Below are 27,603 nucleotides of genomic sequence, written 5' to 3'. Positions count from 1 at the left end.
AATCACAGCATACCTCTTCAGAAATCAAGCTGAAAGGACTAAAAGGCTGTCGAGGGTTATGAGGCAAACAGGAGGATAATAGCCTTTAATATTTTCAAGTGTTGCTGCGGAATTAATTCTTTTGTAATGAATCCTTCTAGCATCTTTTTACTGTTATCACCATTAAACATTTCAGCTTAAAAACTCATTTGTACTGAAGGATTCTCACATGATGAGAATATATTCTGGTCTCTGCAAACTGAGAGAAAGCTGTCCTAGTATTTGAAAGGGTTATGGCTAAAAAATATTTAGAAGCGTGGGTCCTGGCCCATATAAAAAAAGTATGATATATAAATTGCTGAAGTAGAGAATTCTTTGGGGACTTACTGAACCTTCTAAAAACCTTCTAAAAGCGGTGTCTCCACTGTCGGTTTTATTTTTCAGACTCTATGACGGTGCGGAGAGGAAAGAAGCTCAGCATCTCCATCCAGGAACACATGGCCATTGACGTTTGCCCAGGCCCCATCAGACCAATCCGCCAGATCTCTGCCTACTTCCCCCGCCTGTCCCCCACCTCCCCCACCCCCATCCCACTTTCCCCAAACCCCGCCATGTCCCCAAACCCAGCCTCCTCCCCTCAGGCCCTCAGCCCAGGCTCTGTGGCCTCTGGGATGGGAGGGCCTCACCTGCTGTCCCCTCTGCTAGCCATGGCAGGCCAGGTGGGGGCGGGTCTTTGTCGCAGGCCAGCAGCGTGGACACATCGGTGGAGATCAACAGCTCCGACAGTGACGACTGCAGTGAGCCTCGATGTTGGCATGTGTCTGTGTGTGTTTGTGTTACTGTGCATTAAGACTGCAGGGCATGAGGCTTCCTTATACAGCTGTTTGCATGACGACATGATAGTTTTCATGATGATGGTTTACCCTTTATTTTGTTGACCCCACAGGAAGATAGATAGTTTTAGCTTTTAGCTAGCCAGCGAAAAAGAAATTGATAAACAATATACAAATGCAAAATAACACATTTTGGCTCTGATTTCACATGTGAACAAATCCAGACTAAAACTGGGGCTCAGAAAATACAGCTCACATGGTGGAGACTTTCATTTTTAATTTAGTTCCCAAATGGGCCCATATGATCAGTTTGGCATTTCTTGTTCAGAGAATCCCAAATCTCTTAAATCTCTCTATCAAGAACAAGTCTGTTGTAGGATGATTTTTCATCTACTTGATGAGTCATGTTGTTTACTCATGGCTTCTGAGTTAGAAGCTGCCTTTAGGTACCAAGTGGATCTGTTCTACCCCAAAAGTTTAAAAGATAAATAGCATTAGGACAGGATTTAATGGCTAAAATCTCACGGTCAGACAGTCAGACTGGATGCAAAGGTGCCACAGCAGCTACACTGTGATCAATAAAACCAAAACACAGCAGTGTAATTTATCTGACCGACATCTGAACGACCATTCCTCCACCTGTTTACCTCAGAGTCCAGTTCAAAGGAACATCTGATAAATAATTCATGTCTTTATGTTAAAATAGCATCAGAACTGCAGCCAACACACCAACACATCTGACTTCCACACCTCACCTGTGCGGCTCAGCCAGACTACACTGACAGTAAATGTATGATGAGACAGCAGATAAAAGCTCAGGCTGCAGACAAAACATGATCTATGTCGTACAGACGCCTCAGATGTGTCTGTATTGGCTTTTGGGATACCACATAGTCCTCCTGAATAAGAGTGATGAGTGTGCGGGAGCAGAAGAATCATTGCCTTCTAGCAGAGGGACGATCACTCCTTCATGCTCTCTATCCATCGTCGCTTTAAGTGAGAATAAATTGTGATAAATGAGTCGGGCTGATAGCTGCTCTCAGAGCTACTGACGTGTTTTCAAGCTCTTCTGTGATTCAGATCCACTCCAAAGCAAAAAGTAATTAGGAGGCTTTTACCATTTTTGTGCACTTGTACATGCATTTGTTTTGCAGTCAGTGGTTGATGAGGTTTTTGTGATTTTTAATAAGAAGGCGTCACATCCATCAGAGCAGGGAACGCCACGAGGGAGGAGCAGTGAGCTGAAGTTTGACAGTCTGTCTCCTGTAACTAAAACTCAAGGCTTTGATCAAACATAAGATGATCTCAGTACAAAGGCCAGTTTTTCATAAGGATTTTTTTTCTTTGTGCACACATGATCTCTGCAGAGATTTCCTCCACAGCCTCAGATTTCATCAGTGTTACTCCGGTGCAGTGACGTCTGTAGGAGGCTGGAGGACTGCATGTGTTGGTGCTGTGTGGTTTTTACTGAGATTTTTAGCAGCTGGTCGTTTCTGCCTCAGGCTGCTGTAAGTCAGTGTAGGTGGGTGGAAGCAGAACCACAAATATTCAAAATAACTGCACCCAAACATCTAAGTGAAGGTGCACTGAAAGATTTTATTCGTGTTGAGGATGAAGCACACTGCAGCACTGACATCTCTGAGGAAGCACTCAGGCTTCTTTAGTTGCCAACTCTGAACAAGTAAAATGTAGAAGATTTAGAAAGCCTCAGCTGTGTTACTGATATCTATTTACTGCAGTAAAACTGCACCAAGAAAGCTGCTGCTGCTGCAACCATGGACAGATCATTCATTATGAGCACAGGCGTGTAACCGAGTGCCTACATTGGACAGGCACCCAGATGTTCCGTCTCTTTGTAGTCATTTTCGATCACTTCACAGTTACTTTTATCTTACCACTTGTGATTGTTTTGTGACTGTGATTAATTTGCATCTTTTTTTTTGTCAATTTTGTCCCTTCATTGATGTTTTGTGTATTTTTGTGGTTAACTTATTTTTCTTTGTAGCTGTTTTTCATGTCTGTTTTGGTGTCTCTGTCAGGGACAAAGCACTCAAAAGGGAGAATTGTGGATTTTTTTTACGATATTAAAACTCCAGGAGACTCGTCCCGATGGCAGCCAAAAATCACAACTGCACAATGGGAGCAGGATGATCTGTACCCTTACCCTGTTTTAAACTTAATCTTAACCTGTAGTTTTTTAAAATGCCAACTCCAAATCCATCTATATGTTCAGTTTAAATGTATTGTTAGCATAACCGTAACCATGTGTTTGTGGCGTGTTTTTTTTTAAATGAGGATGTATTGTACAATTTATTTTTCAGAGTAAAAAGTAAGAGGCAGGGATTGTGCTAGTACATGCATCGTGGCAGACTTTCAGTGAGAAGGCAAGGGTCAAGTCCCCAGACCCCACAGGCTGTTTCAGTTTTTTTTTTTCCAATCACGCCTGGATATGGCATGCAAGCTACTGGTTAAGGTTAGACATTACAAACAGGTTAATAGATTAGGTAAAAAAATCATCACATGAATTCTTGGACTTAAACACATCTTACAGGGAAAACTGCTGTTGTGACTTATCACTTTTTTCAGCTACCATTAAGACAAATCTCCTCAAGTCCCCGCTCCCATGAAGCATAGCTGGAGACACACACGTTACTTTCAGGGACAGAATTATTGAGCTCATATCATGTTTGAAGACGGCCTATCACACCTCTTCTCTTTAATGTTCCTTTGTGCATCTCTTGTGTTGATTCATTGCTGTATCATAGAGATGCTAACTGTCCCTGTGGAACAGTGTGATAGGTTCAATGCAGAGACTCCAGCTCTCACACTGCAGTTTACTGTAGCTAACAGTTTAGCATATGAGTGCCACATATTGTGTAGGCAATGGTTTGTTGAGCTGATGCTTAAAATAATGTACTAATCCCTGAATCATATGGACCATATGTTTCATCTTATGTAATGCTGGAAGAGCACCAGGCTGTGCTTGTGTGTTACTTGTATAACATGTTTTGCGCCTCTTCACACATTATGTGTGCATGGTTGTAACCAGCTCTGGTGAATATGTTTGATTTTTAAGAGGATTTTCGTGTTGGCGCGTGTTGTGTTGTTTTGGAGTTTACTGTGTGACAGGTGCTGCTCCACTAAATTGGATTTTCACCCTCTGAATGTTTGGTGTGCCTGACATATTTCTCTGTTCTCTCGCATGCTTTCAATCTATCCGGACAGACTTTTAACAATGTCATTTTTTTCTGTGTACTGATGCGATTTTGTTTGTAAATCATGTTTTATATGAGTTATGCTAATTGTTTTCTTTCTGTGTCTCCTCAGCTGCTCTGGGAACTCTGGAGTTCGAGCTGAGATATGAGCAGAGCTCCAGTGAGCTGCACTGCACTCTGCTGCGAGCAAAGGTAGAGCATTCTGCAGCCATTAACACTCTCTGTGTCTTTGCTTTGTATTTATGAATAAATGTAGAGATTTTTTTTACCTAAGAGCTGCAGCTCCTGCAGTCTGACAGAGAATTACATCATGAAAAGTCAGCAAACACTTGGTCAGGCTTCAGGTTTGGGGAGTTAATTTGATTTTATAGAGCTTTGCATCATATTTCAAAGCCTTTAAATGAAATGGTTTACTGTTATAAATGTACTAGTGTCCTCCTCTCGTTTGAAGCCATTAGCCCTGTAGAACAGCATTGTGATGTGGTTGGACAGGAGTCTGGCAGCCTGATTGTGCTGCTGAAGAATGATGTGATGAATCATATTGAGCTGAATCTCAGAGGAAGGTTTCCAAATCTCATTAAGAACCGAGAGCAAAGGAAGGCAGAACCAGTGTTGAGACTGATTTATTTGGTGGTGTCTGTTACGAAGCTCTCCATCTATGCACAGTGAAGAAAAGTTGAAATTTAACATCATAGAGGCCCTGCAGATGCACATACTTGTCCTTTAACATGCAGTGATGACACCATGTGAATGTCGAATGCTGATTGGTTGAAAAGTTTGAATCTAAATGGACACAACAGCAGAATTTATGGTGTCAGGGAGACGAGCAACACAAAAAGACAAAGAAAAGTAACTACTTCCACATAAATTTGTAAAACAAATGTCTGCAAAACTGTCAGTAATGTGGACCCATGCTGAAAGCTTTGGTCTAATTAAATGCTCAGAGTGGATTCCAGCAGTGCTAATAACCAACAAAATGATTGTATTAATTAATTTATGTAGACACAGATGATGTGTTGTAAACCTTGGCCCTCATAGAAAATCCAGCCAAACTGCAGATGGATCATTTTGGAAGGCAATAACAAATTTGTTTTGTTTTTAATTTCACATTTTCTTTCACTGTGTTTATCCTCATCAGAATTTTATATTGCTCAATAATTTACTTGCTGCCTGCTGTCAGTTACATCTAGAAAAATATATATAAGCGTAGCTGGAGATTGATGGGTAAATTCAGTTAGGAGAAAAGTCTTTACCTTCCCCTCCGCTCAAAGGAGAATTATAGAGGCTGCAATAGGAAATAATTCATAATACCTAATAGTATTTCAGTACAAATTTGGATTTATTGACCTGAGACATTTCATTCTCCTGCACAGCCTGTGATTGGGTCTGTAAATTTCACTGCGATGTGGCTGCGCTCTGTGCACTGAACACAGCAGATATGAATCACATGATTTTGTATCATTGGCAGGTGGAGGGAGCTGTCAGCAAACAGTGCATGTGTGTCTGTGAAGTCGTCCGTCTCATTGACGTGTTAACACTGAGTCTCAGAGCAGGTGCTAAATGCTGGGAGGTGAGATAAAACGCAGCCTCAGGCTGCTGCATGTTTGGTGTGAAGAGCAGGTGGCGAGTTTTGGACGACAGAGGTTCTACTCTGTGGCGTCCAGGAAGTAGCCACATGCAGGCGTGTGAGTGCACATGAGTGTCCATGTTTTCACACAGGAGACCGCTGACAAGATCCATGACATGAAATGGATGAGAAACGCAGTAGTACATTCCCACAGAGCTGGAACATGTCCATATCAGACCCCATAGTGTTAGTTCACTGGACCCTGATATGGACTTTTCTGCCATTTTCAAGGCAGATCCTGAGAAATTTCTCTATTTCTCTATAGTTTTGGAGCACCAAAGTCTGAGGAAGGAGCTCTGCAGTAAAGGTGGCAACCTCTGTTTTCTGGGATGTTAAAGGATAAGGAGAGGATCACACTGTTACAGTGGACTACTGCACTGATCTCTATGACAACTATAGGAGGAAGTCCTGAAGGTTCAGTGTGGAAAGACAACAAGAGGCGTGCTCTTCCATGAGCGTGGTTTCCACAGTGGCACTGGCTGCCATATAGGAATGTGGATTTGAACTCATCCAATACCAGCCCTAAACCTGACCTATGAATATAAGTAGTTCAGTGGCTGCCATTTTGGCAATGATGGTGATATCATTGCACTGGAGTGATCTGTGTGTCCCATGACTGCTGGAGAAAGTGTGTAGATGTAGGAGGGGATTGGTAAGGTCAAACCTGGAGTATATTGATCAGAATATTGATCAATAATGGACAGATTAGAAAGTTTTTCTTCCACTGGGTACCTGCACTGTACACACACACTTAGTCATAGTTAGATGAAGTGTGTGGTAAACAAAACCTCAGCTCTGACTGTCCTGTAGATTTACAGAGCTGCAGTTTGTCGTCTCTTTACAGCCTCGACTTGTGCTTCACTTATCATTTCTGACGGTTAAATTGGGCTCCTGCATGACACTTTGCTCAGAATTATGACACAAACGTTGTGTCTTTGTACATTTCTTCTCCTCCCCGTGCTGTTAGTCATGACGGACAGGCTATCCCAGAGTGTGTTTATTTAAGCCCCCGGGCACAGTGAGGATTAGGAAAGAAGACAAAATGCACACACAAAAGAAAGTATGTTTTTGAATGAATGTGCAATTTTATGGTTTCAATGGGAGAACATCTCCCAGTTTGTGTGAAGGATTTCGGTTCTTAAAGTATTAATGATCCAAAGAACGGCACGTGCCACTTGAAGTACAGCCTGTGATATTTTTAAAGCCTTTAATATTTCTCTGCGCTTGACTCATTCGAAGATCATCCTGACACAAATATATGAGGTGAATGAGACGCTTGTGTGTCTCTCTCATGGAGCTGGATTTCCTTTTTGCACTTGATGCAGTTGCAACATGACATAAATAGTGCAACAGTATCTCACAAAGAGAAGCAAAAAGAGAAAAACACACTAATAACAGCACACTGAAATTGCTTCATTATCTGGGGATGGGAGATAATGTGAGCACCAGCTGTCACTGAGCTTTGTATTTGTCGTTTCCTCTGGTGTTTCCTTAATTTGAGCACTTGGATGTCGAATGATGATTTCCCTCCTGGCATCATTTCACACCTGAGCAGGTGGATCAGTTCTTTTCTTTATTCAGATTTTTAGCCTGCATTTGATACTTTATTCTGAAGGTCTTTTACTTACAGGAAGTTGAATTCTTTTGTGACTGTTTTTCACTCAGATAAATAATAGAAAAAATAAGCATTTTTAGAAAGCACCAACTTCATTTTGTTAGCCATGGTTACCAATATGTAAGCACACCTTTGATTGGTTGAGTTTTACCTTCTCCAACAAATCTGCAATAAGATTTTTCTTCAACGACGCATGGAGATCAAACACACACTGAAAAGCTGACCCACACATCCTCCAGATATGACACATGGTTCTGTTTGTGGTAACAGAAAATATGGATGTATTCCCTGACATATGATATTGCATGGAGTAGGATGGAGGTTGTGGTAAATACAACACGGTGGGCTTTAATTCAGGTGTCCCTGGTTCGAGTCCCCCTAACGTTGCAAGCTGTTTTGTTTTCACTCCTGGATGGATTTGTTGTAAAAAAAAAAAAGTGCTCCTCTGCATATGTAGATGCAGATATGCATCTCTTGTTTTCAGGGACATAAATATTGACCTCATGTTACGTTTTCCTGTTGAGGATGGGCTGATGCTCATTGACACTTCAAAGGAATAAGCAACAGCTGACTTTTACTTCAGGCATGTCTAGAAGGTCACCATCTCTATCCTCTTGCAGTCTCATTAAGAATGTTATGTGCAGAAAAAAAATCTATCCGGCTGCTGTCACTGCAAATGTCAAAGCTGTTGAAAGAAATTTAGGAGCAATTTCTCATGATGATCTGTTCCTGCTGATGAGGTCAAGGAATTCAAATCAAGTGTTCCACCCAGTCCACCCATGTAGAAAAAAAATCATTTGTCCTGCTGTGTCTATTAGAGTCCTGAAGGCAGAAGAGATGGATAATGATCAAATCTGTGAAGATGTGAGACTGCCAGGAATCACAAATTAGAATCGGTAGCATTTCCAGTGGCTGCCTATAAATAATTTCATAAAAATGAATGTGTTACAAGCTCATACTGCGCTGACTATCACCCTGTCCTGGACTGTAAATTCTTTATCTGTGGTGACATATTCTACAAGCTAGCAAGAAGGGATCATCTACAGCAGCGGTCCCCAACCTTTTTTGCACCACGGACCGGTATCATGTAAAACAATATTTTTACGGACCGGCACAGAAAAAAATATATAAAATAAAAACAAAGTTCATACAAACACAACTTACTCTTATGCTTAATTAGTGGGAGCCTTTGAGCTTTCTCAGCAATGAGGCGGTCCCATCTGGGGATAATGGGAGACAATGACACCCGAAGCGTGTTTCTTATGTCCAGTCCACTCCGTAATTTTGTTTTGGCCGTTGTTCACATTTTCTTCTTTCAAAAAACTCCATGGCTTGTCTTTTAATGCAGGGTGCTTGGTCTTAAGTGCCAAAGCAGTTTTGAAGGCTTCGTTGCCTCATTTGCGAGTCTGTCGCCACATATCACTCAGAGCGGACTTGGTGTGTGAGAATCACCTGTTGCAATAAATCCGTATTTTAAATAGGACTCCTGATATAGTCTTTTAAATGCAGGTTTCTTTTTCTTTGAAGGGGTAGGCTCCTCTTCTTCTGTCTCCTCGTTAGGCCTTTTCCCCTTTCCGAAAAAGCTCTCCAAAGACGTTTGTTTTTTATTCATTTTTGCTAGCTTGTGGGATTTTGGGGTGCCGTATCCTGTGACCGAGACAAGCGTCTGGGCAGGTGCTTAAAGGCACAGGCGGATGAATCTGATCGATTTATAAATGAAACAGCTTTCAGACTCAGATAATGAATAATATATTTTTGCTCAGTCGTTCTGTGCGGCCCGGTACCAAATGACCCACGGACCGGTACCGGTCCCCGGCCCGGTGGTTGGGGACCACTGATCTACAGACATGGAATAAGAGTAAGGAGCTTGTGGTGGGGGGAAAACACACTGAACTAGATGGTCAGGAGACTCATGTTAAGGTTCATGTTCAGAACAAAAAGGGTTTCCATCGTTAAGTAAAATAAGTACACTGGTGTGTAACGGGGAGACCAAACTTCTGCACTAACTCTCATCTGAACTAGACTCATGACCTAATGGTCATAACACTTAAAACATTTAAAATAACATAAATAATAGCATATATAATTTGTGAGTAGCCTGACCTGCTGCTGTTGTGTTGTGTCTGCAGGGTCTGAAGCCGATGGACTTCAACGGTTTAGCCGACCCGTATGTCAAACTGCACCTGCTGCCTGGAGCCTGTAAGGTGAGCCGCAACCCCACACTGTGAAACTCAATATTATCAGCTATTGACAATTTCTTTGAATTGTAACATTCCGTTGAAACACTGTTCAGTACAGCAGAAATAATGTGCCCAGGCTGGTTAAAAAGTGTTACTGGTCAGGTCACTGATTCCATTGTAATAAAAGCCGTCATTCATTTTCTGATTTGAAGCAGGAGTGTCACTGTCTCCCTCTGACCTGCTGATGGACACAATGAATTGTTTGTAAAGTTTGATCTATCCAGAGCTAGAAGTTCATTTTGTCCTTAGAGTTTGGGGTTGTTTATATAGAGAATATGTTTTTGAATGTATATGGGATTGATGTTATCATGTTGAAATATAAACAGGACGTTTGAAATGTTAATTCTTAAGTGGTTTTATTGTGTTTTTTTGTGTTTGAAAGGTGCTGGATGAATAAATGTGTCCACATATATACACACACACACATATAGTGTCAGTGTAGCGGTGCAGTTTGGGCTCAGCTGATTTCGGGGGTTTTAGAAGCCGTTTGAAAGCCATGAAATGGGATCCAACCTTCACACAGCTGCTGTTCAGAAAATAAAGACTCGCAACGGATTGATTGTGGTTCTGATAGCATCAGCTTCTGAAAAGTGAAAAGTGGCGGTTTAGAATGATTTGAATAGGAGACTGCACCTATCAGCAGTTTTATAAATAAACAAATCCGTTTAGTAGGCAAATAATCAGCTGATGTAGGTGTCATGGCAGTGAGGTTTGAGATGAATAAATGTTTCTAAATGCATGTTTAAATCAGATAATACACAGAAAGTCTTTCATCTTTGGCATATAGTACTGTATAGACTTACAAGGCCACCGCATTCTAATCTGGGCTTTAAGTCATTTATTTAAAACCATCATGCAGCTGTAAATGCTCTGCGACATGAAGGTCAGACATGGCTCCTGTCCTGTATACTGGAGTGTATTAATTATTGTGGTCTACTTTAGACCAATTTCCTGTAAGGAGAATGAGTGTCTGTGACATGTTTTCTGTCTGTCACACTTTTTCTCTTTTTCTTTTTTTTTTTTTTCTTTTTCTCGTTGTGTCTATGTCTTCACGTGTTCAAGTGTTGAAGCCCTTTCTTTAGAAAATTCAGTAAAAACGTCTAAAGATTCTGAAGCTAGTCTCCACATCACATCACATCAGGCTCAGCTTTATTACAGGTTTAAAAAGAACAGAGAAATACCAAAAGGATTAAAACACATAATGCATTTTCTGAACGAAGCTGCAGAGACAGAAAAATACCAGAAGACAATTAATAATTATCAATATGTCTGTCTGTCTGTCTGTCTTTCAGGCCAATAAGCTGAAAACAAAGACGATCCGTAATTCTCTGAATCCAGTGTGGAATGAGACGCTCACTTATGTCGGGATCACAGAAGAAGATATGCACAGGAAGACACTCAGGTATGTGTCATACTGTATTTAACCTGTGAGTGTGTGAGTTTGTGAGCGAGCGAGAGAGAAAGAGGAAATCCACTCCTCCAACCAGCCACTGGCCTATGACTTTTCTATAATAATTCTGTCATTATTACTTTGTGCTAAGACTGTTTGGAACAAATCTGTGGCTGCTACACTTATTACTCCTGTGTTAGGTTATCAATAAGAGCTGTGGCAGCTGTTTCACACTTTAGCTGAGCTCTAATAACTGTAGGGTCTTCAGTGTTTGTGGCCTTAGCCCTGGTGGTGCTTTTTAGCGTGGGGTCTTTACTGGAGGATCTAGAGAATACCCAATGGGATTTTGAGCGAATGTGCACGGAAGCTTTAAACTGTCGATGTTAGGCACATCTCAAGTGTGTGTGTGTGTGTGTGTGCTTGTGGCACACTGGGAATAATTCATGGTCGCTTTTATTGGATCTCATTTCAGAGTGATTATACTTACAGCCATTAATCAACTGCAGGGACATCTTGACATTCAGACATGAAGCTCAGTTGTCATCTTTCATTAATTTAGCTGTCAGAGCAGTAACCTGCTGTGTGAGAAACATCGAGCTCATGCTGAATTTAAGGGCAGGATTCATGTGGCAAAGGGAGGTTCTCACATTTTCTCTGCTGTTCACTCACACTTGTATTCATCCACTACAAACAGGCACCATAATCAGAGGAGTCATGTGGAGAAACATGTTCCTTTTTCCCACAAAGTCTAGTGTGTGTGTTTCTGCATAATGTAGACAGGAAGATTTATTGGAGGATCGTGCATGTTCCACCCTGTAATGATGAATGATTGTTTCTAGCATTGAAGGCGCAGAGGGGGCCAAACAGAGAAACATACCCATAATCAAAAGAAGTGTGAAATAACAGAGTGGAAGGCCTTTAAGTACCGAGCTCAGGAGCAAACATTTAATCTCAACTACACATGCAGCAAAGCCAGTGTGTGACTGTGAAACGAACCTCTAAGAGAACTGGAGAATGTTTTAAAAAAGTGTTTGTGCGTCTATGTTGCACCATTTCTCTGCAGACACACAACTGCTGTGTGTCCTCTTGAATCAATAACCTCTTGTGGGATGCATCACTCTGAAACTTTTCAGGATCAAACACTCAGGTTTAAAGTAGTTTGAACAGACAGAGGCGTCACAGTGCAGCCTGAATTGATTTGCATTTATTCACTGCCTGTTAGTCTTCTTAATGTTTTGTGACAAACGCAATAGGGGGGAAGTAAGGGGAAAATCTGCACACATCACCTGCCTGTCATGGTTTTACGGAATATAGATCACATGTCCTGGGCGTAATTGTAATCCAGGCAGCAACTATGACTCCTGTCAAAACATGTTCAGTAAACATAATTAGAGGTGCATATTGTAAACGTAGGAGACAGACTCACCTTGTGATGTCGTGCACTGCTCTGTCAGACCTTCATGGCAACAGGTTTCAGGATCCTCTGGGGCTTTGATATCTCACATCTCAGAATGAGACATGTTGGTATATATTCCCAAAGGATGTGTGTGTGTGTGTGTGGACCTGACTGTTCCTGAAAATGTCAAAAAAAAGTCCTCAGCATCTATAAATGTACAGACTTTCTGAGTGTGTCCTCATCTGGTCCTTGCCCTGCTGTTTGAACACTTGTTTTTGAGTGTTGGAGGTTAAATTGGCACAGGAGGAGGCGTCAAATTTTCTAGTTTGCAGCTCCACAAGATATTTTACCTTTCAAAGTTTGCAAATCTTATGATTCATTACATAAATGATAGAAAAAGAGAGGTCAGGCACACAAACACACCCACACTCTGCTTCTTATGAATACCCTTTTCTGTGAATGTCTCTATCATAAGTATATACATACAGTATATTGAGAACAGAGTTTGGTGACATTCTCGGCTCAGGCTGTTTGGTCTCACCTTTCTCTGCCGGTGTTTCCACATTGTTTACCTCCACATTTAAAATGCTGTTTGCTTTAATCTGAAGCTCCTGGCTGCACTGATGCTGTTTTAATACCTCTGTCTTTGGCAAGGCACTTCACTGTTATTGGCTCTGCACTTCCTTTTCAAACAGAATGAAGCCGCTTGCCCTTTGATCTGATGTGGTTTATTGAAAGCAGAAATGGGCTTTTCTTTCTGTGCTGTGAGAATGATGTATTTTTAACAGCCTCTGCTGTTTTGTCTCGGTTCAAGCTGTCTGTTCTGGTCGACATCAGGGGGAGGACAAGTTTTTGTCAGTTTGCATGACAGGAAAAGAAAATATAAAAAGTTATTCAAAAATTAGAACAGGTTAAAGGAAACATCTTTTTTTTTTTCTAAAAAGTTAGTAGAGATAAGATTTTATTGGCAATGGCCTGGATTATTTCAGTTTGACCTCATGATGGTGCTGTGTTTTCACTGTTGATATGAAGACATCTGTTTTAAGCTATTGACACAGTAACATGATCCTGCAGCACCTTGGTGTCATGCGAAAATGCAGAACAGCATTTCCTTAATATTTTTAAAGCCGCAGCTTCCATAACCTGATGGAAGATCTGAAAGTCTTTAGTTTGACCAGAATTGCCTGTGACATCTGTGAATGATTGCAGTGTGTCATTACTAGTGAAGATCGAGAAATGTAGGGGTGACACAAACCTGCTCACTCCTCACTATAAAAAAAAACACTCATTGACAGGTGAACCATATTTATTGATATCCTGTGTAGCTCTGCGTTGGTTGCATGGCTGCGGGAGGGACACTCTGTGATCAAGTCCTGAACAGAGTGTGACATTTTACTTTATAAGTGGCAGCTTCAGTTTGATCTCGATCACTCCGATGACCTTTTCCAGAGCTGTCGAGAGCTCGTCTGCAGCAGCAAGAGGAGGAAGAGGAGGAGGGTTTCCTCTGCACCACCTGCTGCTGCTGCTGACAAAGGCGTTATATCCAAGTGTGAGGAGAAACCTGAGTCACTGGTGGGAATCCCAGAGGAGGAACCATCCTCATTATCTCCTGCTTTAGATTGTCTTACAGTCAAACATCCAGTTAGAAAAGGTTAAGTGTACAAGTCTTTAGTGCTAAATGGATCCAGAGCTATGTAGGTAGCTCTTCCCTTTTGCTCTTGTTTTCTCTCCTCTCCTCCTTTGCCCTGACACTGTTGCCGTCTCTGTGTTCAGGTTGACTGTGTGCGACGAGGACAAGCTGACTCATAATGAGTTAATTGGGGAATCCCGGGTACCACTGAAACGTGTGAAACCCAACCAGACAAAGCATTTCCACACCTGCCTGGAGCATCCGCCACCGGTAACACACAAATGTTACTACTGTGCACGTGAGGATGTGCACAATCACTGTCTGGAGTCATTTTGACATAAATATATACACTTATATGATGACTGTTTCTACTACTATAATCTCAGGATTACAGTAATAGGCTGTGTTCATTCACCACATTATTAAGTAATGCAGGAAAAAGTAAGGAAATAATTGTATTATTATTTTCCCCACACACAATAGGCTGTATTGTGCACAACTAAAATAACTTTAGGTGTTAAAAAACATGACAGGTATAGTTTTCAGTATTTTCAGGCACATGATGCACTCTGAAAACAGAGAAACACACAACTACTGTTTTTTCTCCAGAAAAAAAGAATCCTCACTGTTTCTTCTGTCTCACTGTGTTTGTCCTTCAGCTCCCCTCTCCCACCGCCATGGGTGAAGCCCTTCGAGGAATCTCCTGCTACTTAAGAGAGGTAAAGATCCATCTGTCTTTCATCTTTTATGTCTGCAGGTGCAGAACAAGCACTGAACGGTTCATAGAAACTGAACCTCATGACAGTCGCAAACTGTGAGGCGATGCTCCCATTGATGTTCATTGCAGATTCATGAGGCTGGGGACTGAGGTTTGAAAATAGCCTAAAGCTGAAGCACTAGTTTACTGACTGCTGTTTCCACAGATGACATAAACTGGCAGAGTTAATAAAATGTAAATAAGGGATTAACCAGTCTAATAGAAAATATAACAGATTCACTGTGAGGACAGACATTTGGCCTTGAAGTGACATTAATTTTTAAAACCACGCTCTGCACTGTAAGGCCCTGTGTGTGGAACTTAATGAGTTCACTGTTTTGTTAAAGTCTGTGTATATCTGAAAGAAATTCCCATTCTTCTTCATAATTCATAGCATTTCTGTTAGCTGAAATGTGTGTGGAATCTTATGAAACATGATGAAAACCTTCAATAACTTTAAAATTTAAACGTCCATTTTCATCATTTCAAACAAGTGGCAGCCCATCCTCACCAGGAAAATGATTTTTCAGTCTTTGAGAATGGAACATGAGTTCATGGCATAATATTGATGGGGATGGAAACATGTTGCATGAAGAGAATGGCATTCTTTGTAAAATGTTTTGAGTTTGAGTGTTTTAAGGTGATCTTTAACTGAAGCTTTGCCTTGTAAAAAAAGGGTTAGGGTGTCAGGTTATGCCACAGTGCAAGTGCCATCCCCAACTTATCTTCTTATGATTGGAAGGCGTTGGGCCAATGAAGAATGTTTCTAATTAATCTGTGCTTGTGGTAAAACATGATGACAGTAACTGGCAACAGTAAGTCAGCCTTATGGGACAACATCATACAATTCACATGACATTTACATAATGACATGCGATAGACAAAGAGTCACACCTCACTACTAATGACTTCTTGTCATTACTTACGCCTCATTGTTAATGTTAGTTACATCTCCTTCTTACTAGTGCTGCCTGCCTGAAATAGGTCTGTATAATATTTTAAACAGTGTGTAAGATTTGCATCAAATCCATCATAAGAGAGCTGAAAATTAAATTGTTCCTCTCTTAACAAGGATGGTTGTCATGGTGAATAAGTCTCTACTGTGTGACCCTTATGAATGAATAAACACAAGGAATCTACTTCCTCAATGTATGGAGCCTGTACAAGCCTCTGAGATATGAGTCAGAGAGGACTGTGTACCAAGGGGATGGAGGAATTCATGTTTTAATTAACCTCGTTTTGTTTGTTTTTGTTCTATATATATTTATGATACATCCAGTCAGGAAATACTTGAAAGCACTGATTCAGTAATTTGTTCCTTCATCTGAATTTCAGCCAAAGAGCTTTGCCTTCATTAATTAGAATTTGAAGAGCAAATGGAAACAGAATCTGCATGTGAAGGAGCTAAAGACGGAGGATGAGAGCAGTTTTAGTGAGACATTTGATGACAAGAGGACACAAAATAATAAGACAAGTGGCTCTTAATGTGATTCGGCATCATCAAATACTCAGAGAGATATGAGCCAGTTTAATCTTTCACTAAAGAAGCTTTTTATTTGATGATGATTTCTTTAAAATATTAAATCTAAGCACCAGAGACAAGCAGGGTCAGATCAGATTTAACATCCCAGTGAAATACAGGGCTGCAGTGATGACGATTCATTAGACAAAAACAAATGTATAACCAGGACCTTATAACACAATCAACGGTGTCTGTAATTTAAACCAAATGCTAAAAATAAACAGCACTTTGCTGGGTTAAAAACACTAGGTGAAACATTAAGCAGGTGACTGGCTACAGCTCATCAGTGTCACTGCTTCACTAATTCTCACTAGTTAATATTTGTGTGTCTTAATCAACAATTCTTTGAAAACTAGAAACAGATTGGAGACTGCTCGAGGTCTCTATTGGAACAAAATGTGGGGAAAATGGAAATGAACCCCTTAAGCCCCAGGCTGTTCTGAAATTTTCCACTGACAAAAACATCCAGCTCCACAAGTGAGGATAAACACAACCTCAAGCTCTTTGGATCCGAAACAAAATGTCTCTTTGTCTCCATCACCAGGTTTCATCAAAACTGTAAATGAGACTCTGTAAAATCATGGTGGGCACAACAGCCCTGTATTGTTCCAACAGCTCCAACCATGTGACCCCTCTGAATAAGCTAAGGAAGCTAAGCTTGTGTCTTAAAGCTCCAATTATTATGCTTATCTTACACGGATACATTTGCATCTCCGTGTACAAAACAAGGACTGCGCCATGTTAGAGGTAGGAGGTAATGTTCCACACAGAAGTGGATCACGTAAGAGCAATGAGGTGACATCTTTGGTTGTTAATCTAAAGCAGCAGCTTCAGTTTTCATCCAAAGACTGATTTAAAGGGTTTGGAAAGCAGAGACCAGCCTGCAGCATAATTCTCACCAAGTGACTGCTACTGCGACCCAAATCTAAATCCCAGCCACTTAGAATATCTCAAGAAATAATGCAGCATGTTCTCACTTCATTTTAAATGATGATCGTTTTATTCTCTCTCTCATAACCCAATCCTTCAGACATTCCTCACCGTCTGACATCCTCAGAATTTAACAGCCAACCTTACACAAGTGGAGGTCATTAGTTTGTCTGCTACAGTCTAACGTGTGTCTACAGCTTGCTGTTGTCATCTAACTCAGGGGTTGTTGCTGTGAGGCAGCAGACTCTCAACCAGAAGGAACACCCAGAGCAGGTTATTAATTAGATTTTTCCCAGGCACAGTGGAAGGTGATGTGATTTTACCGTGAAGGTGAAACAATTCAGTGAGGGGCCGTGGTAATCCGGACACAGGAGTCACAGCCTCTGTAATCCAGATGTGGTCCAAAGTTAGGGACAAGTCAGCTCATTGTCTTCCTGTCATAAATGAGATGGCTACTTCTGTGTTTTGTCTCTGAAACACTGAAGCATTATTGCTATTTATTCTGAAAATTATGCACAATTAAAGAGCTTCTTGGAGTCAAAAATGACAACAAAAACTAAAAATGAAACATGCATGAGGACAAATGCTTTAAATACAGAAGACACTTTAAATAACAGATCATCATTAGTTAATTTCTTGGAGCTAATTATTGGAGCATATTTATGTGCATGAATAAACAGGCCCTTCTGTTATGTAGAAAACATTCCCTATTTCAAAAAAACTATTTTCCTAAATCTGCAATGCAAAATAACCAAAATAATCATGTCTAATAATTAGAACCTGGAAACTAGAAGACTTAAAAAAATAGTAATAATAGAGGTGAAGCTGCACATCGTGGCCATTTTCTTGCCTGTGAGTGCGAAAGACTGAACCAGAGCGCTTGGACAAGGTCGGACTTTCTCACTGTGTCAAAGTGACAGCAGGCAGGAGAGCATAAAACTAGACAAAAGACACATCTGGATAAAGAGTGAGTGACAGCTGGAGGAAGAAGGTGACACTTCCACCCTACAAAGAAGAGGAGATGGACTTCAGGGGAAGACATGACACTTTCTTGTGTCCTCAGTAGTCTGTCGATCAGTGAGCATTTCAAGCAGGAAGTCTGCTCCCTCGCTGCGCTCACAGTTAAGGCTAAATAAAAAGTCAGGTCACGTAGAGAAGCTTCCTTCGAACTTTACTCTGCAAGCTGGTGAAAATCCTTCTGAAGAAGATGCAGTAAGGCAAAAAAAAAAACCTGCAAGAACGATTTGAATATTTCAGCTTAAGTCCGTCTACTCAAATATGGATGTGTTACATAAGTTTTCTCATCTACACAGACCAGAACCATTTCAATACAAGGCTGTAAACATATTTCTGCTGTAAACATGGAGGTCTAAGGGAACTGACTCCAGTGGCCAGTATTATTAGGCCGAATTTCACAACCATCATTGCTGCATAACCTCTTCACAGAACCACATTACAGCCCAGTCCAACACCTTAATAAACCTGCCTGGAGGATTTCAAGCACGTTGAAGTGTTTTCTTCAACAGGCTTCCCTGAGGTCAGACTGACAGGCGGCGATGATGCTTTAAGCATGGATTCAGTAAAAACAACAGGGAAGAAGAGTCTGCAAGTGAAGAGGTTAAATGTGACCACCACGTTCTGACACATGAACAGTGGATGTTTAAAAGGTCTCGGATTTGCAGGTGAATTGAATCATAAAATATTCATAATGCTGGAGGCTGAGCAGCATCGTGTGTCAGGCTCAGGTCAGTGCAGTGGCTTCTTTTAATATCGACAGATTATAATAACAGCAGCTCTGCAAATGAAGCCATTTCTCTGACTGCTGATGATCATAAAGATGAGGCACAGGAGAAGTCAGAACTGAAGACCACACAAGAACTCACTGGCCTTCATCTGCTGTGGTCTTGAGGAGGAGGAGCATTCCAGAAGATGATGAAGACACTAAAAATCTTTTATTTGTCTGGAATCAGAATCAATTTCAGCGAGTTCTGTGTCGCTGTTATGAGTGAGAAATAAGCTTCAGGCCGGACTCTGTGTGGAGGTAGTATTTGTGTCTATTTTCAGACATTCATTTGTAGCCTCACTGAAGCTTCTTGTCATCAGTCCTCTCCATGTGGGCACATAATGGTGGCAGAGTGGAGTGAAACCTATTATCTGAATTAGTCCTCATTATACGCTCTCTAACTGGGATCATTTCCAGTGAATTAAACTGTCATGAGATGAAACTACTTCTCATTTTTCTAGACGACTCCTGGACCTCTTAAAGACTTCTGGGAGTCTTCGAGTGTCAGGTTAGAAAACCTCCCCTGTGACAGGACGCCCTCACATTCATCTCACCAACCCTCAGGACGAGACGAGATTTCCTGTTATTAGTCTGTCACTTCCTGTTACCGGACCACACCTCGACACATCCACAGGGATGAAGACCGTGTGTGGGTTTATTCTGGGCTAGTGGATGACCTGAACCTTATAAAGGCACCATGTGTCACATAGAGCATGACTTCAGAGAGTTATTGCTGTAAAACAAATGGCTGCCCCAGTGCCAGACCTCAGACACACTGAATCAGCAGAGATTCAACTCACTTTATATGATTATATCTAATAAGGCTAATAAGGAGAAAGATTGTGAAGGAACACTTACAGTCTTCATTTGAGTGAAGGATGATGGCTGTTAGAGGGTATATTGATATAAATTGTTCACATAAGCTTTGCACGTAGGCAGGAGTCACCTGATATAATGCAAAGTTAACACAGATAACACATCCATTATCTATGATAAAATAGGCACTGCTTAGTCAGAGCTGAATAAAATGTGTTTTTCTCCCCATCCGGACCACAGCTTTCAAACTAAAACTGGATCATCGTTTTTTTTCCTAGATCTGCCTGAGTAGTTTGGACCCTGGTTGTAAATGCAACATATTAGTGTGGATGTTCTTGTGCTTTTAACAGGTGCACAAAAGCAGCCACCTACCATGTTGTCATCAGCATTTGTCTTCTTTCAAAGTTGACTTTACATTCATGTGGCGTCTGTGACGCAGGCAGAGCTGAGCCGGAGCGAGCTCATTAGCTGGCTGCCTTCACCACCAGAAATACAGGTGTCCTAACAAAGACGGAGGCACAGGAGGCAGTTGTTATTGTTTTCAGCCAATTGACCTCTGCACAGTGACAAACAGGAGCTTTACCTAATGGCTCACCTTCAGTCTTTTGTATGTGTGTGCAGGCTGATCTGAGTCAAGCCAGCAACACACACCTGAAAACAAACAGCAGCTCAGTGTTTCTGTGGGGATTACATCAGCTCTGTCCCTTTCACGTATCACTGCTCACACACTGGAAATAAAGTAGTTTGACTGATTAGAAATGTCTGCTTTCCTAAAAGATAAATAAAATAAATAATTAAACTAATTGGTAGCAGCACAGAATGTGTCTAATTAGCAGCCTCAGACCAAGCACAGCAATATTTATTACACATCACAATGTATTTAAGCCAATTTAAGGCCAGCTCTGTTGTGTATAATGAGATCAGTACAAAAAACAAGAACAGCAACAAGATAAATGAAACACAGAAGAGACTCGCCCCTCTTTTTCATGTCAATCAAACACAGTGGGACACATTTGAATATTTCCAGCCTATTTTCTTTTGTTATATTTTCATTTTTTTTTCATTTTTTTATATTAGAAATGTTATTTTAAGATAAACCTGTAAAAGCATAGAGCAATCTCAACCCTTCCTTTGCTGCTGTCAGTTTTCAATTTCCTGCAAAACATGAAATAGCAGATTTTTAATCAAAGCTTTCTGTAGGAAGCCCGGCCATCAGAAGGTTCTGGATGAACCTCTGCAGCTTCGACTTGGTTTCACTCTCTGATGCTAAAGCTGTGAGCTGGCTGTCTGTCAACCGCTCACTTGGAACATGAACCCACAGCCTGATGACATTTCTTCTGGCAGAAGGACGTGCCATTGAAGTGTGGATTGTAGCAGATCCTCATTTCAGCCTGAGCTGAGCGGCTACCTTTGTAAATGCTGCAGAGCTAATTCAGCGCAGGGTTCATCTAGAAAGTGTGGCTCCCACCAATTGGAAGTGGGCGGAAAAGAAATCCTGCCAAGCTGTGCTGACTCCCGCTAAAAGCCATCGATCTGCTTATTTCCTGACCTTTGGTTGCTTTTCTTAGCTGCAGTTTTGGTGGCGGATGGTGGGAAGCGGGCTGACTGGAGCTGAATATCAACTGAAATTGTAGGAAGCATTTAATACAAATGATTTTTACCCTTTGTCTCACATTCTAAAAGATCAGAACAAAGTATTTTCTTTTCTGAGGCGCAGTGAAAGGTCAGCGTGGATACAGGTGAAACTGTGAGCTCACACTGACTGCCTATAATGAGCACTGGTAGGGTGAACCTCTAATAAAGACAGGAAACCTCACCCCAGGAGAAGGGGGTGGTGGGTGGGACAAACACGGAGGATTAAACTATCGATCTTCTCACCCTCTGCTGTGCAGTGATCAGAGAGATCAAATCGAACACATGCAGTGAGATGAGTTTTAATGAGCAGCGGTGGAGGTGCGGATGTCTTCCTGACCTTCTGTTTTCGTCTTTGTGGTCACATGATCTCTTCTCTGTGGGAATTTTCTGTGGATGGAATGAAAAAAAAGAAGTTTGGTTTGCCGAAGAAAATGGGATTAAGTGTGAACTCAACAGGATTTGACTCCCACAAACTGCAGGTCTGTTTTTAGATAAAGCTAAAAGCAGACATGATGTATTATCCAATCGTAGCTGAGCCTCTCAACCTGCACCTGCTGTCAGACTCCTAAAGCTGTTTTAGAGGCTCTGTATTGTAAGGCTTGCAATGACCAGATAAAACTGTGGTGAAATTTTCTCGAATGGTAATTTTTATTTTAGTTCCTCCTATAGAAATATCTACGGGAGACAAACTGGGGCTTGCTTTACCAAAATATCCAGAAAGGGCAGAACATGTTATCAGTGTGATTTCTCTGTGGACAATCTGCTGGAAGAGGGTTTGAAGTTCACAGAGGTCACCTGTGGGAGCCGGTCTGAAAGGCTGGAATGCTGTCAGTTAGAAGTGCCCGAAGCAAAAGCAACGAGGCAGCTGGAACACCAGAGGCAGACACCAGATATTAAACACTAGATATATTTGAAACGTTGAATCCATTGATCCTCTGCTGCTCATTATCTTGTTACCATATAACTAGACCAAAGGTTCTAATGGTTGATTTGCTTTTCTCTTCTGTTTTAGGACAATTTAGGATTATGATCAAGCTTCTGACACATCTGACAAACTTAATTCACCTAAAAATAATCTGCTGATTTATAACACAATCCAGTGTAATTAAGGTGACCTAGTTAATCAGACTAAACTAATCATAATAAGACCAAACAATCCAAGAAATCTGAACACACTAATCTAACACAGAGATAAGACTCGTATAATCTGATATTTTGTGACCCCACTGATCAAGGTGCCACACTGTTTCTTTTGATCTAATCTGTTTCAGGCTCAACTAAACTGATACTCTATTGAAATAAATCAGACTACTCTAATCTGATCAAAGTCACCTGGATACAGTAAACAAAACTTAACTGCCTGACCAACCAACCAATCACCCTGTTTCCATCACACTAATGCAAATAAATGAATTGATGGTAATACAACTGCACTAATCCGATCAATCAAACTAAAAGGATCTGTTTAAAATAATCTGACTAGACTGGTGTGACTGATCTAATCTTGTCCGCAGTGGGAGAACGAGCAGCTGCACAGTCTGGAGGAGAGAGGTCGTCTCCTTCTGTCCCTGCAGTTTCTGCCTCCTCTCAGTTCGGAGGAAAAAGACGCAGAGGGAGGAGGTGGCGAAGGCCGTCGCAGCGGAGGACTCTGTGTGGGCGTGAAACGCTGTGCCCACCTGGCAGCCATGGACGTCAATGGGTTCTCCGACCCCTACGTCAAAATGTAAGAATTTACAGTCTGACAGAGGCTTCATGAGATTATACATGTTCTCACTATGTTAAAACATCATATATGTCATGTCATGTCAACACTTGAAAAAACAAACAGATGCATATTTAATAGAATTACAGTAACTGGGCTGCTTTACAACATCCAACTCAATGCTGTTTGTCAGAATAAACTAAAAGTTATTTCTCAACAATGGGAGAATATTTCGGTTCTTTTCCAATTTGGCACCAACACATCATGCTTAAAGTGTTTTTAAGCTAATAAACTTGTTGAGTTTTGTAAAATTAATAAATTGGCTCTGCATTTTGGCCTCTTACCAGGATAATGGCTTCATCAAGTAATCCTCATTGTAATCCTCAACTGTGACCGGTTTGTTGGTCAGAAACATCCTGGTGCAGAAACAACCGAGGATACTGACTAAATCTCACACTTACACATCAACAAGACAATTAAACACTGGAGTTCTGCCATCTTATTAACTCTCCTCATCATGATGCAGTTATTGTGTTTTTTGTTTTGTTTTTAAAGAACCATCTGTTTCCTGGCAGGAAAGATAATCAGTGAAAGAAATAAAACAGTTTGAGCAGTATCTCGAGGATTTAAGGCTTCTTTTTTTTTGCTATTGTTTCCTGTCGTTCCCTGCACTGTGTCAGAATACAAACTGACTGTGAGCACGAACATGGAGTCTACAGGCAGCGGAAGGGTTAAGTAAACACACAGAGATTTACCAGTTTTACAAACGACTGCTGCACCCAGAATATCAGCCTCACATTCAGCCAGTTTATCAGTTTAGAGGAGGTTAACATCACTCCAGACAAAAGCAGATCAGGCAGTGTCATCCACCTGATCACTTCCTGTATAAACACAGTCATGTGACTTCAGGAGGCAATACTGTAATGCCTTAGTTTACATAGTATAGGTTACTGTGACACCTCCTGCTGCATGTACAGTTCTGCATATGTGAGGATGGGAATATAATCGTGCACATTGAAACTTCACCAATGATGCTGATGTTGGAGCTAGTCCACATCTATAAAGCTTATTTTAGTTTCAAACCAATAAATGTATAGAAAAACTATTATTGGACGCCTTCATTAAAGTCAGTGAGACATGTAATAATGTCCATGTTGTAATATATATTACAGACCCTCTGATGTCAATGACCAGACAAGGGGATTCCTTCCTTCATATGGCTTTAAAAAGTGGTCAGAAACATGTGGCTGCAGGCTTCTCAATAACCACACTGATGGGAGCAGCAGTAGGTGGATGGGCAGTCAGCGGCCTCAGCTGTTAGACGGCGGCTCAACAGTCAGAGTCAGGCTAAGTCAATTCAGAGAAAATTAACAAGTTTAATATTCTTACAGGCAGCTCTGGGCTTGTTCATTTCCTACACCGCTTCCCAGATGCTCACACAGTCAGTGTCTGCAGAAAGATAACGGGGTGCCATCGGCCTGAAATGGCATGTGGCCCCAGTCTTCTTTTCTCTTTGTATTAGCCTGTGCTGTCATGTTGTCCCAGGCCGCACCTCGATTTTATTAAGTCCTCATGTCATCCTTAAAATGACGGGTCAGAACCAATTACTGCCACTGTCTCCACCGTCACTGTGTGTCACTGTTCCACCATCCTACACATGCAGTTATTGAGATGTGTCTGCTGCTTCGTGTGGTTTCTAATGTGCCGCTAACTGATATCTAAAGCTGAAAGCCAGTTTCATCACAGTTTTCTTGAGGTTTTCTGGGCTGACATTTTTAGTGGATTGATCACTATTAAGATAAAAAGTGCAGGTTTCCTGCATGTACCAGCTCTGTGCAGCGGAGCAAACTCACATCCCTTTCTGTCTTTTCCTGTCAGATACCTGAAGCCCGACATACAGAAGAAATCCAAGCACAAAACAGCCGTGATGAGAAAGACCCTCAACCCTGAATTTAACGAGGTAAGAACCCCCACCTGCGCCCCTGGGCCAGTCACAGCGGGTCCGAGCTCCGCCTCACCTCCACCTTCACTGAGCAGTGGCGTTAATGAGCTCATACTGGCTCGCTTCAACTCTACAGTTATTGTCTCATTTAAATCATCTGGCCTCATCTGGCTCCAAAATAGTATGGCTGCTCCAATGGTTTCCCCCTGGTCTGCAGGAAAATCCACCGCCACTTGTTTTTCTCTCAGGGGAAAGAAAAGGCTTCCTCTGCATTCAATTAGAGATTTTAAACAAGCAAGCAGTCACATCAGATCAGATTTTTCTCTCGCACAGCTTCACTCAGTCATGAATGTGTTTGTCTGTATGTGTCCTCTCTGTGTTCGCCACAGGAGTTCTTCTATGAGATCTCCCTGTCGGAGCTGACCAACAAGACCCTGGAGGTGACGGTGTGGGACTACGACCTGGGACGCTCCAACGACTTCATAGGTGAGACTCTGAGCCCTCTTCCTCTTCCTCTTTCTCATAAATTGAAAGCCCAGTGGTCCACGAACACCTTCCTCCTGAAGCTGCTGTCTTTATGGAAGGTACTCTGAAAAATCTGTTCCATGGTTGGCTGGAGTGTGTAAGAAGGTGTTGGTGTAGAAAGTTATAAACAGGATCATCCTCTGGTTCAGCTGTGAATAAGATGCTGTAAATATTAATGAATCTAGCACATGCTTCTCTTTAGTGTTGGCAAAGCTGTTCGGCAAAAGCTTGAGTATGTTTGTGAAGATTAGTACTGTGTATTTATCACACTTACCAGCTGTATGACTCGTTTTCTACCCACAATTAAACTGTTTCTATTATTATGTTTCTATTATTATGCTGGCTGTACGAGGAAGTGCAGCTTTGGCGCTTCCACACACTGGCTTAAGTCCGCAGCACTCTAGGTTGCTAGAAGTCTCATAGGTGCATTAAGTGGATGATTCTATAGTGTCCACACTGTAATTAATCCTGCTGGCTGTGATGTGTCCACATTAATAACCCCCAGCTCTCTTTTCTGTACTTCCTGTTTAGGCGGTGTCTGTCTGAGCTGCCACTCCCAGGGTGACGCCCTCCGTCACTGGATGGACTGCCTGAAGAACAAGGGCCGCAGGGTGGAGCGGTGGCACATCCTGTCCAATGAGCTGCCGCGAACCCTCAGCCACGACTAACCCCCCCCCTACTTTATGAGACGGACGCAAGCAACTTCACCGCAGGAATCTGCAGTCATTGAGAGGACAGGTCGTTTATAATAAGAGCCACCGGGCAGGTTGGAGAGCAGGGTGGAGCTGGAGTAGCATGGTGGTGTGCCTTCATTACTAATCAGTAAGTTATCAGGGGGTCGGTCAACACTTTCAGCATCACATCTGCACTCAACAGACACACATACAGACCAATGAACAGGATTCATGAGGAATGGAACTGTCTCTCTTTTTTTAAGACATTTTGGAGATGTGTAATAACCTGCATGTTTATTTCAGCACACAGATTTGGCCAGTGAATCACACACCTTCACTCAGAAAGAGAGGAATACATCATTTTTAATTTCCTGTCTGCTGTTGTTCTTCTGTTTATGTAAACAGAGATCATCTTTGCAGTTCAGCTCATATGTGGTTTAGCTTGGCCATGGGTGCAGTACTGTCAGAGCATGTTATACAAGATTTACATGTATGCATAATTCTGAATGTAAGAAATGTGCATGAACACTTCAGCTCTTTGATGAGCTATCTGTTAGTAAAATGTGCTCTGCCTACGCAAACATAAGCAAATAAGCTAGTCGACTACAGTAGACATCTTCCACCCTGTCACAAACCACAGCTTCTACCTTCACAATAGAGTGTGGTGCCCCGTGCAGCTGTCAAAAACACACACACCTGAATCTTTTAACATCGAATGTTGCTGCTTTCCAGCCCTCATAATGTAGTTTCTGGAGTTTGTTCACTCTTATCTGACTTCTCTATAAAACCTTTTCATTTAGTTTGGGAGAAAACTGACACAACACGGAGTTCTAGTCTCACTGAATGTTATTTCAGTTTCCTTTAGTTATTATCATTTAAGACCTTTTCCTCTTTTGTTAATATCATGGCAGGAACACAGATGGAGGTAACAGCCAATTACATTTAAAAAAATGGAAGTTCGGTAGTCATTGGATGGAACACTTTACTTTCCTAAATCCATTTGCTCCGTTGTAGGCTGTAGCTTCCTTTGCTGGTTATAGAGTCCAGCAGTGAGATTTGTTTACATGACTGCTGCTCACATAGGCCTCTGAGTTAAACAAGCACAGAAAAAAATACAATTTGCATAAACATGATCATAAACTAAATCCAAATGTAACCCTCTTTCAATATTTGATCAAATATTTAGTTCTGTAGTCTCAGAAATCTGCAGCATTCAGTCATCTCAGCTCCTCCTATAGACATATCTGACACACACTGTATTCAAGTAAACAACAATATGAAATTGACATACAAATGAGGGGAGCCACATAGTTTGTTGCTGTCTCTAATGACCTCATTCAATTGAGTTTTTTTTGTTTTTTATTTGTTGGACAGTTGTTGGTCAGCTGGTCT

General features: G+C 41.5%; 1 protein-coding gene and 1 pseudogene across 3 annotated transcripts in view; both read left to right on the top strand.

Moving 5' to 3' along the window:
• The window catches only part of samd9l (sterile alpha motif domain containing 9 like), a 162,635-nt gene that overhangs the window by 52,191 nt on the left and 82,841 nt on the right, over positions 1-27,603 (top strand). The window lies entirely within an intron of this gene.
• LOC114440073 (double C2-like domain-containing protein alpha) lies at positions 429-26,207 on the top strand (annotated as a pseudogene).

The sequence above is a fragment of the Parambassis ranga genome, chromosome 8, assembly GCF_900634625.1.
Source record: "Parambassis ranga chromosome 8, fParRan2.1, whole genome shotgun sequence".
NCBI classification, from domain to species: Eukaryota; Metazoa; Chordata; class Actinopteri; family Ambassidae; genus Parambassis; species Parambassis ranga.
This window is presented reverse-complemented; position numbering and strand designations above follow the sequence as displayed.